The 18,440-nt window shown below is 49.6% G+C and overlaps 1 protein-coding gene across 1 annotated transcript in view; it reads left to right on the top strand.

Annotated features, from left to right (window-relative positions):
• The first annotated feature begins 11,504 nt into the window (after positions 1–11,504).
• LOC139261974 (growth hormone receptor-like) overlaps positions 11,505–18,440 on the top strand; it is a 318,221-nt gene continuing 311,285 nt past the window's right edge. The window contains exon 1 of the mRNA XM_070877136.1: positions 11,505–11,765. The gene's annotated coding sequence lies outside the window, so the exon portion shown is untranslated. The remainder of the gene's footprint in view (positions 11,766–18,440) is intronic.

Below are 18,440 nucleotides of genomic sequence, written 5' to 3'. Positions count from 1 at the left end.
TCACTGTATAGTTGCATAAGATGGAGACTTGTTACCTGATGTACTTCCAATAATGTTTACACTGTGTATATACTATACTGGCACCACTCGAGGATGCAACTGGTGGAGACCAGGGTTTCCTGCCCTCGTGGCAGGGGCTGTATAAAAGGGCAGTCACCATGCTTGTGCCTCGCTCTGGAGTTACGAATAAAGGACCGAGGTCACTACAGTTTGAGTACAACACATTGCCTCATGGAGTCATTCATAAATATGTTACAGACATCATACCTGCCGACGAGAATACGGACTTTCATGTGATTATGGCTACCTTTGGCACACTAAAAGACTTCGCAGAGGGTGATGATTGGGATGCCTTCACGGAAAGGCTCGAACAATATTTTGTGGCAAACGACCTGGCAGGGGAGACGGACACATTGGCGGAGAAGCGCAAGGCTATACTGCTGACCAGTTGTGGGCCCGAGGTCTACCACCTCATCGGGGACTTGCTGGCACCCACGAAGGCCAAGGATAAGACATATGATGAGCTGACTGAACTAATTCGTGACCAACTAAAACTAAAAGAGAGTATCCTCACGGCCAGGCACAGATTCTACACTCACCGCAGACCTGAGGGCCAGGAGATTGCAAAATAAGCTGCCGACCTCAGGAGACTTGCGGCACCGTGTGATTTCAGCACGCACCTCAACAAAGCATTGCGAGACATCTTCGTTATGGGAATTGGCCACGAGGGCCTCCTTCACAAGCTATTATCTATCGACACCACAGTCAACCTGCAGAAGGCCATCAGCATCAGTCAGGCGTTCATGACCTCGACCTGCAGCACCAAGCAAATTATTCATCCTGTGGACTCAAACCCGGCAAGTACTGTACACAGAATGGTGCCTTTCACAGGCAAGACTGTAGAACGTGGCTCTGCCCAGGGCAGAGAGCACAGACCTCAGGGTTCCAGAACTCAGAGTCTGCCGAGGGGTGCTAATCGAGTAGCACCATGCTGGTGTTGTGGAGGAAAGCATAGGGCTCACTAGTGTTGGTTTGTAGAGTACGTATGCAAAGCCTGTAACATGAAGGGCCACCTCCAGCATATGTGTAAAAGAAATACGACTCACCGCCTAGCAGAGGAGTTGGTAGATGACTTTGAATCCAGCGGGGAGTATGATGATTTGCTAGAGAGGCAGCTCAGCCCCAAGAAAAAGTGTATGAAGTGTATACCAGCACCACCGATTGTCCTCCAGTGAAGATGGAAGTTGAGATAAACAGCGTTCCAGTCTTCATGGAAGTGGACACGGGAGCGAGCCAGTCAGTGATGAGCCAGGATGCCTTTGAGAGGCTATGGAACGAAAAACGACTCGAGCTCGTTCCAGTACAGGAAAAGCTGCGCACCTACACCAAGGAGCTGATCCCAGTCCTGGGTAGTGCGGATGTAAGTGTAATCCATAATGGCGTGGTGCACAAGTGATCTCTGTGGATTGTTGCAGGTGATGGTCCAACACTGCTTGGAAGAAGGTGGATGGGATGGGGAAGATCCAGTGGAAATGGGAAACCCTCTTCACTCCAGCAATCGATGTCCCCCGTGCTCAGAGGCAGAGCAAAACCTCACCTTCACTTGGGCCAGGAACCAGAGAACAGACCAGTGCAGCACCTGAGGCACAGACCGTCCATCAGGACTGCGTGGCAATGATCCGACCGGAACGACCTAAAAGTACCTTCCCAGCTCCAGTGCCAGGACTCCTGGGGAGGAAGATCGAATTCACAGGCACTCTTCCAGCTTTTGTGGCAGAATCGCGGGAGAGAAGGATCAAGTCAGTCGACCTCGAGGACAGAGGCAAGATGGCGTCCCTGCTGCAGCGCGATGCAGCGTGGTGTGGCAGGGTTCTCTTAAAGGAGACTTGCAACCAGCTGAACTTAAAGAGACATTGTATGCATGGCAATCAATGTAACAAACCGATTAAGGTTGTAAAGAATAAAATGTTATTGCGAAATGTCGGGAATAGAGTGTCCCCAAAAGTAGCAAGCAAGCGAATTCGGGAGGGTGAAGGCACTGATCCTGATACCCTGCCCCAGGTCTATCCCAAGCTGCAGGCACTCATGTTCAGCCATGAACTCATTGAATGGCGGTGCAGGCTAGAAGGGCCGAATGGCCTACTCCTGCACCTATTTTCTATGTTTCTATGTCTATAGCACTATTCACCACGGACCTGGAAACGAAAACGGCGCCAATACGTGCAGTCGGCCAACAACACACCAGCCCAGCGAGGTCACAGCCAACACACCAGAACAGACATTTGTACCGAGGCGGTCCACCAGGGAAAGAAAGGCTCCCGACCGCCTCACCTTGTAAATAGTTTTCACTTTGGCGGGGAGTGATGTTGTGTATCTGTAAAGCATGCACTCCCATTCTCCGCCACCAGGGAGCTCATCCCCTGAAGTCCCAAGGGATCCCAGCATCCCTTGGGAGCACTGTATATAAGCCGGCCCCTAAGGCCTGTTCCTCACTCTGGAGTGTCTTAATAAAGACTGAGGTCACTGTTACTTTAACCTCCCTGTGTGCAGCCTCACCTGTGTTAGGAACACAATAAAAGCCTTTATCACTACTACTAGGCAAGGGAACATACATTAAATGGTAGGACACTGAGAAGTGTTGAGGAACAAAGGGACCTGGGAGTGCAGGTCCACAGATCCCTGAAGGTAGCAGGCCAGGTAGATAAGGTGGTTAAGAAGGCATATGGAATACTTGCCTTTATTATTCGAGGCATAGAATACAAGAGCAGGGGGGGGTATGCTTGAACTGTATAAAACACTGGTTAGGCTGCAGCTGGAGTACAGGGAAAATAACAACGTGTATTTATATAGTGCCTTTAACATGGTAAAACGTCCCAAGTCACTTCACAGTAGTATAAGACAAAAATATTTGTCATCGAGTCACATAAGGAGAAATTAGGGTAGGAGTATCTTGAAGGAGGAAAGAGAGGTAGAGAGGCGGAGAGGTTTAGGGAGGGAGTTCCAGAGCTTGGGGCCCAGGCAACAGAAGGCACGGCCACCGATGGTGGAGCGATTATAATCAGGGATGCTCAGGAGGGCAGAATTAGAGGAGTGCAGACATCTCGCGGGCGGGCGGGGGGAGATTACAGAGATAGGGAGGGGGCGAGGGCCATGGAGGGATTTGTAAACAAGGATGAGAATTTTGATATCAAGGCGTTGCTTAACCAGAAGCCAAAGTAGGTCAGCGAGAACAGGGGGTGATGGGTGAGCGGGACTCGGTGCGAGTTAGGACACGGGGCAGCGAGCAGAGGGGGTGATGGGTGAGCGGGACTTGGTGCGAGTTAGGACACGGGTCAGCGAGCACAGGGGGTGATGGGTGAGCGGGACTTGGTGCGAGTTAGGACACGGGTAGCCGAGTTTTGGATGACCTCAAGTTGATGTAGATCCTGGGAGGCCAGCCAGGGGTGCGTGAATAGGAGTTAAGGGCAGTTTGTCGGAGTGGTTGTAAGTGGGAGTGTCGCACAGGATTCAGTTCTGGGGCTACTTGTGTTCACTGCATATATCAATGATTTGGATTCAGGCCTAGATGGAAAGGTGTTAACATCTGCAGATGGTACCAAAATAAGAGGTATAGTTCATTCTTTAGAAGACCAAAGGAAGCTGCAAAGAGCCATTGATATAGAAAATAGGAGCAGTAGTAGGCCATTCGGCCCTTCGAGCCTGCACCGCCATTCGATATGATCATGGCTGACCCTCTATCTCAACACCATATTCCCGCTTTCTCCCCATACCCCTTGATGCCTTTTGTGTCTAGAAATCTATCTATCTCCCTCTTAAATATATTCAGTGACTTGGCCTCCACAGCCTTCTGTGGTAGAGAATTCCACAGGTTCACCACCCTCTGAGTGAAAACATTTCTCCTCATCTCGGTCCTAAATTTCCTACCCCGTATCCTGAGACTGTGACCCCTTGTTCTAGACTTCCCAGCCCCGGGGGAAACATCCTCCCCGCATCCAGTCTATCCAACCCCGTCAGAATTTTATACGTTTCAATGAGATCCCCTCTCATTCTTCTAAACTCTGGTGAATACAGGCCTAGTCGACCCAATCTCTCCTCATACGACAGTCCCGCCATCCCAGGAATCAGTCTGGTGAACCTTCGCTGCACTCCCTCTGTGGCGATATGATGGGGGAATGAGCTGAAAAGTGGCAGTTGGAATTCAGTCTAAGTATAAGGTGATGCAGTTTGGTAAAAAGCAGCTACTGATATAGAAAATAGGTGCAGGAGTAGGCCATTCGGCCCTTTGAGCCTGCACCAACATTCAATATAGTCATGGCTGATCCTCTATCTCAACACCATATTCTCTCTGTTTGTCAGTTGGAATTCAGTGTAAGTATAAGATGATGCATTTTGGTTAAAGTAGTAACAGTGGTAATTATACTGTGAATGGAAGTAGGGTTGAGACTGTGGAAGAGCAGAGGGGTTTGCAGGGGACTGATTCACAGGATATTAAAGGCAGCACTGTGGAGTGATGATGTCACAACGAAAGCTAATGAGATTACAGGGACAGAATAGGTAATTATGAGCCTACATAAAACCTTACTTAGACCTTGGTTAGAGTACTGTGTGCTAGGAACACGGGAACAGCAACAGGCCATTGAGCCCCACGAGCCTTCAATGAGAGTATTGTGTGCTGTGCTGGGGCTCCACGCTGTAAGGTGGATGGCGAGGCTGTACACCTGAGGAAAAGAGTGTTCGAAGACCAGGCCCTCAAATCTGACACCAACCTCATGGTCTACAGGGCTGTAGTGATACCCTCCCTCCTGTATGGCTCAGAGACATGGACCATGTGCAGTAGACACCTCAAGTCGCTGGAGAAATACCACCAATGATGTCTCCGCAAGATCCTACAAATCCTCTGGGAGGACAGACGTATCAACATTAGCGTCCTCAACCAGGCCCAACATCCCCAGCATTGAAGCACTGACCACACTCAATCAGCTCCGCTGGGCAGGCCACATTGTCCGCATGCCTGACACGAGACTCCCAAAGCAAGCGCTCCACTCGGAACTCCTTCACAGCAAACGAGCCAAAGGCGGGCAGAGGAAACGTTACAAGGGACACCCTCAAAGCCTCCCTGATAAAGTGCAACATCCCCACCGACACCTGGGAGTCCCTGGCCAAAGACCGCCCTAAGTGGAGGAAGTGCATCCGGGAGGGCACTGAGCACCTCGAGTCTCGTTGCCGAGAGCATGCAGAAATCAAGCGCAGGCAGCGGAAGGAGCGTGCGACAAACCAGTCCCACCCTCCCCTTCCCTCAACCACTATCTGTCCCACCTGTGACAGGGACTGTGGTTCTCGTATTGGACTGTTCAGTCACCTGAGAACTCATTTTAAGAGTGGAAGCAAGTCTTCCTCGATTCCGAGGGACTGCCCATGATGATGATGTCTGCTGTATTGGGCTCTACGCTGTCGGAAGGATAGTAAGGCTGTCGCTAGGATACAGCACAGATTCACGACGAAGCTGCCGGCTATGCAAGGTGCTGTTGTTGTGGTGGCATGAGGAAATGCAATTCCGAAGAAAGACTTGAAAGCCTGGGGCTTTTCCTGTTAAATAATGAGGGTGATGATAGAAATGTTTAAAATTCTGAAAAGACGGAACAGGGTCGACAGAAGCCGACCGTTTCCAGCAGTTGAAGGGACCAGCACAAGGGGCCATGGACATAAGATTGCAAAGTGCTGCAGTACAGCAGGACCTGGGGGTACTTGTACATGAAACACAAAAGGTCAGTATACAGGTACAGCAAGTGATCAGGAAGGTCAATGGAATCTTGGCCTATATTGCAAAGGGGATGGAGTATAAAAGCAGGGAAGTCTTGCTGCAGTTATACAGGGTATTGGTGAGGCCACACCTGGAATACTGCGTGCAGTTTTGGTTTCCGTATTTACGAAAGGATACACTTTGGAGGCAGTTCAGAGAAGGTTCACTCGGTTGATTCCGGGGATGAGGGGGTTGACTTATGAGGAAAGGTTGAGTAAGTTGGGTCTCTATTCATTGGAATTCAGAAGAATGAGAGGTGATCTTAGCGAAACGTATAAGATTATGAGGGGGCTTGACAAGGTGGATGCAGAGAGGATGTTTCCACTGATGGGGGAGACTAGAACTAGGGGGCATAGTCTTAGAATAAGGGGCCGCCCATTTAAAACTGAGATGAGGAGGAATTTCTTCTCTCAGAGGGTTGTAAATCTGTGGAATTCGCTGCCTCAGAGAGCTGTGGAAGCCGGGTCATTGAATAAATTTAGGACAGAGATAGACAGTTTCTTAAATGATAAGAGAATAAGGGGTTATGGGGAGCGGGCAGGGAAGTGGACCTGAGACTATGATCGGATCAGCCATGATCGTATTAAATGGAGCAGGCTCGCGGGCTGCATGCCTTATTCCTGCTCCTATTTCTTATGTTTTTGTAAGAGAATTCTTCACACAGAGAGTTGGAATTAACTCCCAGGGTCAGTGCAAACATTCAGGGTCAGATTGGAGAGTGGGATAGAGGAAAAAGGGATTGAAGAGATGTGGGAACAAGGCGGGCAAATGTGATTGGAAGCATTTGCTGTGTTGAAGATGAACTCCAGCACAGCTGATTGGCCTGATTCCATGTTGTCAACTCTATCTAGGAGTGCATCGTTACCCCCGGCAACCAAATTTAAATTTGATTTTATATGTTTTAAAGTTTAATTTGTTTTAATTGCTGGATTTTTAGTGTCCCCCTCCCCTTTTATAGGGGGCACTTGTAAAATATATAGTTTTAATGCCCCCCCCCCCCAAAGAAAATCACAAAAAAAATACAAAAAAACAAAAAAAAAACATTTATTAGAAAAAGGGGCAGTTAAGTGTCTGGAGTGTCCCCCAGATCGGGGGTGGGCACTTGATCTAATGGTTATTTTGTTCCCCACCCAAAAGAGTTGTCAGCTCTATCTAGGAGTGCATCGTTACCCCCGGCAACCAAATTTTAATTTGATTTTATATGTTTTAAAGTTTAATTTGTTTTAATTGCCGGATTTTTAGTGTCCCCCTCCCCTTTTTATAGGGGGCACTTGTAAAATATATGGTTTTAATGCCCCCCCCCCAAAAAAAAAAATCACAAAAAACAAAAAAAAAGAAACAAAAACATTTTAAAAAAAGGGGCAGTTAAGTGTCTGGAGTGTCCCCCAGATCGGGGGGGGGGGGGTGCGTGGGGCACTTGATCTTATTTTGTTCCCTCACCCCCCCCCACTCCCCCCCCCCCCCAAAAGAGTTGTAAGCTCTATTTATTTCTCTGTAATAGCTGGTATTTCTGGCGGGACCTGCAAGGCACACTGAGTTCTCCACTCTTGTCTGACCCAATCTGAACACAACACACTGGAGAGATATGAGAGATAGAGGGTGGAGCTTGCAGTTTGCAGCTCAGTGAGGTCAGGGACAGCACTCCAACGCCAGGTCAGCATTAGTAGTGCAGGTGTGTGCGCCCTGGCTCTTCGGTTGTGTGATAGCTGTAATGCCTCTGCTTGATCGTTGAGTGAAATTGCATTCATGTCGCTGGGATTGAGCTAAACATGAACTGCATTCCTTGCAATACTCCGTGTAAAGGCTCCAACCGAAAAATTGCATATTTTTAAAACATGTGTGTGATGTCTTTTATGAGTTCTCACATTACAACAGCCACCATCATCACCATAGGCAGTCCCTCGGAATCGAGGAAGACTTGCTTCCACTCTAAAAATGAGTCCTTAGGTGGCTGAACAGTCCAATACGAGAACCACAGTCCCTGTCACAGGTGGGACAGACAGTTGTTGTGGAAAGGGTGGGTGGGACTGGTTTGCCGCACGCTCCTTCCGCTGCCTGCGCTTGATTTCTGCACATGCTCTCGGTGATGAGACTCGAGGTGCTCAGCGCCCTCCCGGATGCACATCCCCACTGATACCTGGGAGTCCCTGGTCAGGGACTCCCAGGTGTCAGTGGGGATGTTGCACTTTATCAGGGAGGCTTTGAGGGTGTCCTTGTAACGTTTCTGCTGTCCAGCTTTGGCTCGTTTGCCGTGAAGGAGTTCCAAGTAGAGCGCTTGCTTTGGGAGTTTCGTGTCTGGCATGCGGACAATGTGGCCTGCCCAGCGGAGCTGATCAAGTGTGGTCAGTGCTTCAAATCTGGAGATGTTGGCCTGGTCGAGGACGCTAACGTTGGTGTGTCTGTTCTCCCAGAGGATTTGTAGGATCATGTTGTAATCCTACAAATTACAACAGTGACTACACTCCAAAAGTACTTAATTAGCTGTGAAGTGCTTTGACACTTCTGGTGGTCGTGAAATGAGCTTTTTAAATGCAAGCCTTTCTTTCGTTAATGTTACTAGGTTTCAGTTGCAGGGGCTGTCTGTCTCCAATCAGTCTCTGTCCCTTTCCAAAATTGCAATAACTATTTTCAGTATCAGACCAAATGAGCAGTGATTTTATCGAAACGTATAAGATTATGAGGGGGCTTGACAAGGTGGATGCAGAGAGAATGTTTCCAATGATGGGGGAGACTAGAACTAGGGGGCATAATCTTCGAATAAGGGGCCGCCCATTTAAAACTGAGATGAGGAGGAATTCCTTCTCTCAGAGGGTTGTAAATCTGTGGAATTCGCTGCCTCAGAGAGCTGTGGAAGCCGGGACATTGAATAAATGTAAGACAGAGATAGACAGTTTCTTAACCGATAAGGGGATAAGAGGTTATGGGGAACGGGCGGGGAAGTGGACCTGAGTCCATGGAATAAGGGGTTATGGGGAACGGGCAGGGAAGTGGAGCTGAGTCCATGATCAGATCAGCCATGATGGTATTAAATGGCGGAGCAGGCTCGAGTGGCCGTATGGCCTACTCCTGTTCCTATTTCTTATGTTCTTATGGCTGTCTGTCTCCAATCAGTCCCTGTCCCTTTCCCAAGATGCAATAACTATTTTCAATATCAGATTCATAATTTGTCCTTTCTATAATGAAAAAAAACCTTGCAGTAATGTAGCTTCTTTTCACCTTTGTCCAGTAAGTGCCTCTTATGCTGGGGACAGTTTTAGCAAAGTGGAGTTCCTGTAGCAGCATCAGGAGCACACCTTAGAGATGTGGGCATGGAGATGGGCGTACTTGATTCATGCCTCCTCCAGTTTTCTAGGCATCAGGTTACTGAGCTGCGTAATGAGCCCAGTGGACCTCCATATTCCCAGAGTGCCAAGGTCTAAGCCGGGGGAAACTGGATGAAATTCCCCTTACAGTGCAGGATTGGGAGATCAACAACTGCTGCTGTGTCAGTGAAATGGGATTTGGAAGATACATTGTCAGTTCCGGGCTATGCTTGGGATTACACAGGATATCTGGCACAGAAACAGGACATTGGGCCCAACCAGTCCATCCGGCATTTATGCTCCACTCGAGCCTCCTCCTGTCTTTCCTCATCTAACTCTATCAGCAGAACCTTCTATACCCTTCTCCCTCATATGCTGGTCCAGCCTCCCCTGACATGCATCTCGGGGTTAGTTGCAATGAAAGAAAGAAGACTTGCATTTCTATAGCGCCTTTCACAACCTCAGGACGTCCCAAAGCGCCTTACCACCAATAAAGTATGTTTTGAAGTGTAGTCACTGTTGTAATGTAGGTAACGCAGCAGCCAATTTGCACACAGGAAGCTCCCACAAACAGCAATTATGTGATAATGACCTGATAATCTACATAGGAGATACAGCACAGAAACAGGCCATTTGACCCAATCAGTTGATGCCGGTGTTTATGCTCCACTCAAGCATAACTCTGTTTTAGTGATGTTAATTGAGGGATAAATATTGGTCCCAGGACACCTCCGAACTAGTGCCATGGGATCTTTTACATGCACCCGAGAGGGTAGACGGGGCTCTGTTTAAAGTCTCATCCACAAGATGCACCTCAGGCAGTGAAGCACTCCCTCAGTCCTGCCTCTCCAACACCGCAGCGCTCCCTCAGTACTGCCCCTCCGACAATGCAGTGCTCCCTCAATACTGCCCCTCCGACAGTGCAGCACTCCCTCAGTACTGCCCCTCCGACAGCGAGGCGCTCCCTCAGTACTGCCCCTCCGACAGCGCGGTGCTCCCTCAGTACTGCCCCTCCGACAGTGCAGTGCTCCCTCAGTACTGCCCCTCCGACAGTGAGGCGCTCCCTCAGCGGCGTTCTCTCAGTACTGCCCCTCTGACAGCGCGGCGCTCCCTCAGCACTGCCCCTCCGACAGCCCGGCACTCCCTCAGCACTGCCCCTCCGACAGTGCAGCACTCCCTCAGCACTGCCCCTCTGACAGTGCGGCGCTCCCTCAGCACTGCCCCTCCGACAGTGCAGCACTCCCTCAGCACTGCCCCTCCGACAGCCCGGCACTCCCTCAGCACTGCCCCTCCGACAGTGCAGCACTCCCTCAGCACTGCCCCTCTGACAGTGCGGCGCTCCCTCAGCACTGCCCCTTCGACAGTGCGGCGTTCCCTCAGCACTGCCCCTCCGACAGCCCGGCACTCCCTCAGCACTGCCCCTCCGACAGTGCAGCACTCCCTCAGCACTGCCCCTCTGACAGTGCGGCGCTCCCTCAGCACTGCCCCTCCGACAGTGCAGCACTCCCTCAGCACTGTCCCTCCGACAGCCCGGCGCTCCCTCAGCACTGCCCCTCCGACAGCCCGGCGCTCCCTCAGCACTGCCCCTCCGACAGCCCGGCACTCCCTCAGCACTGCCCCTCCGACAGTGCAGCACTCCCTCAGCACTGCCCCTCCGACAGCACGGCGCTCCCTCAGCACTGCCCCTCTGACAGTGCAGCACTCCCTCAGCACTGCCCCTCCGACAGCCCGGCACTCCCTCAGCACTGCCCCTCCGACAGTGCAGCACTCCCTCAGCACTGCCCCTCTGACAGTGCGGCGCTCCCTCAGCACTGCCCCTCCGACAGTGCGGCGTTCCCTCAGTACTGCCCCTCCGACAGCGGGGCGCTCCCTCAGCCCTGCCCCTCTGACAGTGCGGCGCTCCCTCAGCACTGCCCCTCCGACAATGCGGCGCTCCCTCAGTACTGCCCCTCTGACAGTGCGGCGCTCCCTCAGCACTGCCCCTCCGACAGTGCGGCGCTCCCTCAGCACTGCCCCTCCGACAGTGCGGCGCTCCCTCAGCACTGCCCCTCTGACAGTCCGGCGCTCCCTCAGCACTGCCCCTCCGACAGTCCGGCGCTCCCTCAGTACTGCCCTGGGAGTGTCAGCCTAGATTTGTTTGTGTGCTGAAGTCTCTGGAGTGGGACTTGAGCTCACAACCTTGTGACTCAGAGGCGAGAGTGCTGCCCACTGAGCCACTGGCTGTCACAAGCTGACCAATTCTGTGTGTGTGTGTGTGTGCATCATTTGGATGAGAGCTTGCCCTGCTGATTTATGCTGGGATATTGACTTTGTGCACAGAGGGCGCAGTTCCCAAGGCTGGGGCTGCAAGTTTCAAACTCGCAGTTTCCAGCAGGGTCAGAGAGAGAAAGGAGCGAGAGCGAGAGAGAGAGAGAGAGAGTGAGTGTGGTGTGGTGTGGTGGTAGTGAGGAGGTTTGCTGCGGAATGCAGAGCGATCTGCGCTGCTCTCCCAGCCCCAGCCCAGCCGCTCCTGGACCCAGTGGGGGCTCCCTGCCCTTTGGGAGGCAGCGAGTCTCGGCAGCAGCAACACGAGCCGACTCGGGAACCTCTTCCAAAAGGGGACAGCAGCGGCCGTGGGGGTGAAGAGCACACAGCGGGAGGAAGAGCCCAGGCAAGGACACCAGGTAAGCTCAGATCTTGTACAGTGTGTGTTTTTTCCGCCGTGTGTGTGTGTGTGTGTATGTGTCAGGTCTGATCTGTATGTGGAATTAAGCCTGCGCCGCCTGGGGCAACAGCGTTGTATATTCAGTAAATACACACAGCCCTGGTTGCTTCATGATTCTCAATTTAAAATCAGTGCAATGGGACCTCCTCTTGTCCTGCAATTTTCAATTTTTTTTTTTGGGGGGGGGGGGATGTCCACTTATTTTCAAGTGTGTTTCATTTGTTTGCAACTCTGGGCACTTTCTTTTCAATTTAAAAGAACAATTTTCAGATATTGCCAGTGCTTATAGGGGGGGGGGGGGGGTCCTATCTGTTTGTGGGGGGGGGACTGCATTTGGTGAAGTTTGGTGGCTTTTGGGGGTGGGGTGTGTGAGAGAGAGGGCTCACCCAATAGCAGTGGTCGTGGCATGTGATGTAATGTTGTGTTTCAGTGGCTCTCTGGTAAATGAACAGAATGAGATTTGCTGACAGCCGTGGTGATGGTGCCCTTTAAAATAACACCAAAATGGCCCAAGAAAGGATAGGTGCACAGGAAGAACATAAGGGGAGACGAGAACTAAGGGGGCGTAATCTTAGAATAAGGGGCCGCCCATTTAAAACTGAGATGTGGAGGAATTTCTTCTCTCAGGGAGACAGAGGGAAACAAAAAGGAGACAAAAGCAAAAGACAGAAAGGAGATGAGTAAAAGTGGAGGGCAGAGAAACCCAAGGCAAAAAACAAAAAGGGCCACTGAATGTAAAGGGGCTGCAGGAGGGGTCAAAACTAAAAATCATGGTTCAAAAACTAGTATTAAAACACTCTACCTAAACGCACGCAGCATTCGAAATAAAGTAAATGAGTTGACGGCACAAATCATTACAAATGGGTATGATTTGGTGGCCATTACAGAAACGTGGTTGCAGGGTGGCCAAGACTGGGAATTAAACATACAGAGGTATCTGATGATTCAGAAAGATAGGCAAGAAGGGAAAGGAGGTGGGGTAGCTCTGTTAATAAAGGATGATATCAGGGCAGTTGTGAGAGACGATATTGGCTCTAATGAACAAATGTTGAATCATTGTGAGTGGAGATTAGAGATAGTAAGGGGAAAAAGTCACTGGGGCGTAGTTTATAGGCCCCCAAATAATAATTTCAAGGTGGGGCGGGCAATAATCAAGGGAATAATGGAGGCATGTGAAAACGGAACTGCAGTAGTCATGGGGGATTTTAACCTACATATCGATTGGTCAAATCAAATCGCATGGGGTAGCCTGGAGGAGGAATTCATAAAATGCATACAGGATTGTTTCTTAGAACAGTATGTTACAGAACCTACAAGGGAGCAAGCTATCTTAGATCTGGTCCTGTGTAATGAGACAGGAATAATAAACGATCTCCTAATAAAAGATCCTCTCGGAATGAGTGATCACAGTATGGTTGAATTTGTAATAAAGATTGAGGATGAGGAAGTAGTGTCTCAAACGAACGTACTATGCTTAAACAAAGGGGACTACAGTGGGATGAGGGCAGAGTTGGCTAAAGTAGACTGGAAACACAGACTAAACGGTGGCACAATTGAGGAACAGTGGAGGACTTTTAAGGAGCTCTTTCATAGTGCGCAACAAAAATATATTCCAATGAAAAAGAAGGGCGGTAAGAGAAAGGATAACCAGCTGTGGATAACCAAGGAAATAAAGGAGAGTATCAAATTCAAAACCAATGTGTATAAGGTGGCCAAGGTTAGTGGGAAACTAGAAGATTGGGAAAATGTTAAACGACAGCAAAGAATGACTAAGAAAGCAATAAAGAAAGGAAAGATAGATTACGAAGGTAAACTTGCGCTAAACATAAAAACGGATAGTAAAAGCTTTTACAGATATATAAAACGGAAAAGAGTGACTAAAGTAAATGTTGGTCCCTTAGAAGATGAGAAGGAGGATTTAATAATGGGAAATGTGGAAATGGCTGAGACCATAAACAATTATTTTGCTTCGGTCTTCACAGTGGAAGACACAGAAACCATGCCAAAAATTGCTGGTCATGGAAATGTGGGAAGGGAGGACCTTGAGACAATCACTATCACTAGGGGGGTAGTGCTGGACAGGCTAATGGGACTCAAGGTAGACAAGTCCCCTGGTCCTGATGAAATGCATCCCAGGGTATTAAAAGAGATGGCGGAAGTTATAGCAGATGCATTCGTTATAATCTACCAAAATTCTCTGGACTCTGGGGAGGTACCAGCGGATTGGAAAGCAGCTAATGTAACGCCTCTGTTTAAAAAAAGGGAGCAGACAAAAGGCAGGTAACTATAGGCCGGTTAGTTTAACATCTGTAGTGGGGAAAATGCTTGAAACTATCATTAAGGAAGAAATAGCAGGACATCTAGATAGGAATAGTGCAATCAAGCAGACGCAGCATGGATTCATGAAGGGGAAATCATGTTTAACTAATTTACTGGAATTCTTTGAGGATATAACGAGCATGGTGGATAGAGGTGGACCGATGGATGTGGTGTATTTAGATTTCTAAAAGGCATTCAATAAGGTGCCACACAAAAGGTTACTGCAGAAGATAAAGGTACGTGGAGTCAGAGGAAATGTATTAGCATGGATCGAGAATTGGCTGGCTAACAGAAAGCAGAGAGTCGGGATAAATGGGTCCTTTTCGGGTTGGAAATCGGTGGTTAGTGGTGTGCCACAGGGATCGGTGCTGGGACCACAACTGTTTACAATATACATAGATGACCTGGAAGAGGGGACAGAGTGTAGTGTAACAAAATTTGCAGCTGATACAAAGATTAGTGGGAAAGCGGGTTGTGTAGAGGACACAGAGGCTGCAAAGAGATTTAGATAGGTTAAGCGAATGGGCTAAGGTTTGGCAGATGGAATACAATGTCGGAAAGTGTGAGGTCATCCACCTTGGGGAAAAAAAACAGTAAAAGGGAAAATTATTTGAATGGGGAGAAATTACAACATGCTGCGGTGCAGAGGGACCTGGGGGTCCTTGTGCATGAATCCCAAAAAGTTAGTTTGCAGGTGCAGCAGGTAATCAGGAAGGCGAATGGAATGTTGGCCTTCATTGCGAGAGGGATGGAGTACAAAAGCAGGGAGGTCCTTCTGCAACTGTATAGGGTATTGGTGAGGCCGCACCTGGAGTACTGCATGCAGTTTTGGTCACCTTACTTAAGGAAGGATATACTGGCTTTGGAGGGGGTACTGAGACGATTCACTAGGCTGATTCCGGAGATGAGGGGGTTACCTTATGATGATAGATTGAGTAGACTGGGTCTTTACTTGTTGGAGTTCAGAAGAATGAGGGGTGACCTTATAGAAACATTTAAAATAATGAAAGGGATAGACAAGATAGAGGCAGAGAGGTTATTTCCACTGGTCGGGGAGACTAGAACTAGAGGGCACAGCCTCAAAATACGGGGAGCCAATTTAAAACCGAGTTGAGAAGAAACTTCTTCTCCCAGAGGGTTGTGAATCTGTGGAATTCTCTGCCCAAGGAAGCAGTTGAGGCTAGCTCATTGAATGTATTCAAATCACAGATAGATAGATTTTTAACCAATAAGGGAATTAAGGGTTATGGGGAGCGGGCGGGTAAGTGGAGCTGAGTCCATGGCCAGATCAGCCATGATCTTGTTGAATGGCGGAGCAGGCTCGAGGGGCTAGATGGCCTACTCCTGTTCCTAATTCTTATGTTCTTATGTTCTCAGAAGGTTGTAAATCTGTGGAATTCGCTGCCTCAGAGAGCTGTGGAGGCTGGGTTATTGAATAAACCTAAGACAGAGATAGACAGTTTCTTAACCGATAAGGGAATAAGGGGTTATGGGGAGCGGGCAGGGAAGTGGACCTGAGTCCATGATCGGATCAGCCATGATCGTATTAAATGGCGGAGCACGCTCGAGGGGCCGTATGGCCTACTCCTGCTCCTATTTCTTATGTTCCAAACAAAAGCATTAGGAGCAGGAGTGGGCCATTCGGTCCCTCGAGCCTGCTCAGCCATTTAATACGATCATGGCTGATCTTCTACCTCAACTCCACTTTCCCACACTCTCCATATCCCTTCCCTTAATATCCAAAAATCTGTCCATCTCTGTCTTGAATATGCTCGAAGACTGAGCCTGCACAGCCCTCTGGGGCAGAGAATTCCAAAGATTCACCACCCTCTGAGAGAAGAAATTTCTCCTCATCTCGGTCCTAAATGGCCGACCCCTTATCCTGAGAATGCGACTAGCCTTATGGAAGCACTGTGCAAGGAGAGGAGAGATGAGGAGGGCTGACCATAAGCTTGGTTGGAGAGACGGGTTTTGAGGAGATTTTGAAGGAGGGGAAATGATTGTAAACATGCCTGTCCAGACGGTAACCTAGTGGAGTGAATCGCCCACCCTTTATAAGAACATAAGAAATAGGAGCAGGAGTAGGCCATACTGCCCCTCGAGCCTGCTCCACCATTTAATACGATCAAGGCTGATCCGATCATGGACTCGGTTCACTTCCCTGCCCACTCCCCATAACCCCTTATTCCCTTATCGGCTAAAAAACTGTCTATCTGTGTCTTAAATGTATTCAATGTCCCAGCTTCCACAGCTCTCTGAGGCAGCAAATTCCACAGATTTACAACCCTCTGAGAGAAGAAATTCCTCCTCATCTCAGATTTAAATGGGCGGCCCCTTATTCTAAGATCATGCCCCCTAGTTCTAGTCTCCCCCATCAGTGGAAATATCCTCTCTGCATCCATCTTGTCAAGCCCCCTCATAATCGTATACGTTTCGATACGATCACTTCTCATTCTTCTGAATTTAATGAGTAGAGGCCCAACCTACTCAACCTTCCCTCATAAGTCAACCCTGGAGGGTGGTGCACGGAGCAGTCCCGTGCAAAAAGTTTTAAAGCCGGTTCACGGACTCCCAGGCCGCCTGCAACTTCTGCGGCCTGGAGGAGTCCGTGTTCCATGTTTATGTACATTGTGCGAGGTTGCAGCCCCTGTTCCATTATTTAAAGGGGCTGCTCCTCAATTTCTGGCTGCACTTCAGTCCCACACTCCCGATCTTTGGGCACCCTGTGCGGAGGGGAGCGGGTAGGTCCGAAGGCCTCCTCGTAGGACTGCTCCTGGGCGCGGCCAAGGGTGCCATCAGCCGGTCCAGGCAGCGGGCGGTCGAGGGGGTCGTTCAGCCCGACTGCCTGCCTCTCTTCCGCGGTTACATCCGGGCCCAGGGTGTCCCTGGAGATGGAGCACGCGGTGTCCACCGGTACGCTCGCGGCCTTCCGCAAGAGGTGGGCGCCGGAGGGACTGGAGTGCGTCATCACCCCCGGCAACCAAATTTTAATTGGAACCATTATTGTTAAAAGTTAATTTGTTTAAATTGTCGGTTTTAGTGCCCCTTTATACGGAGGCATTTGATATACATTTGTTTTACAGTTGCAACAAAAATAGTTGTAGCTGCACTGGCACTGCTTGACTGGAGGTGCAGCTAGTTCTGAAGCACAAGTGTTCAGTCCTACAGCCTGGATATTGTTGGCTGGTAGCCTTTGCCATTTCCAGTGCACTCAGCTGTTTCTTGATGTCATGTCTCATGGAGTGAATCGAACAGGCTGGAAACTGGCATCTGTCAGTAGCATGAGGGCCAGGAAAGGCAAGAGCTATGTCTCGTGTACAGGTTGAGCTTGGATGAGCGCAAGGTAGTTATGATGAACCTGTATAAAACACTGGTTCGGCCTCAGCTGGAGTAGTGTGTCCAATTCTGGGCACCGCACTTTAGGAAGGATGTGAGGCCTTGGAGAGGGTGTGGAAAAGATTTACGAGAATGGTTCCCGGGATGAGGGACTCCAGTTACATGGACAGACTGGAGAAGCTGGGGTTGTTCTCCTTGGAGCAGAGAAGGTTGAGAGGAGATTTGATCGAGGTGTTCAAAATCATGAGGGGTCTGGACAGAGTAGATCGAGAGACACTGTTCCCATTGGTGGAAGGGTCGAGAACCAGAGGACACAGATTTAAGGTGATTGGCAGAAAGGCAACAAGGGGAGAATTTGTTTTACGTCGTGAGTGGTTAGGATCTGGAATTCACGGCCTGAGAGGGTGGTGGAGGCAGACTCAATCGCGCCGTTCAAAAGGGAGTTGGATAAGTAGCTGAGGGAAAAACATTTTGCAGGGCTCCGGGGAAAGGGCGGGGGAGTGGGGCATGCTGATGTGCTCTTGCAGAGAGCCAGAACGGGTTCGACAGGCCGAATGACCTCCTCTGTACAGTAACCATTCTCTGATTGTATGAGGGAAGAAACTCCAGAGAGGTGTGGTTCAAGGCTCGAGTGTCTCGGAGGCTAAGGGAAGGGAAGGATGAATTGGAGGTAGCTGCGTGGATGGTCTTGATCTTGGTGACACATGAATCCATGAGGTCCTCGCATTTGGTGACTGTGGTGAGGAGGCAGTGGAGAGGGGTTTTAACTTTTATTCTCAGTTGTGGAGTGAATTATCCCAAGGTGGTTCATGGGGCAGACTGGACAGTGAGCAGGAGTTAGGAGTGGTGACAGGAGCGATAGGTGTTGATGCTACTTCCATAAAGCAATGTCGTCATCATCATCATCACAGGCAGTCCCTCGGAATCGAGGAAGACTTGCTTCCATTCTAAAAATGAGTCCTTAGGTGGTTGAACAGTC

This window comes from Pristiophorus japonicus, chromosome 1 (genome assembly GCF_044704955.1).
Source record: "Pristiophorus japonicus isolate sPriJap1 chromosome 1, sPriJap1.hap1, whole genome shotgun sequence".
NCBI lineage: Eukaryota > Metazoa > Chordata > Chondrichthyes > Pristiophoridae > Pristiophorus > Pristiophorus japonicus.
This window is presented reverse-complemented; position numbering and strand designations above follow the sequence as displayed.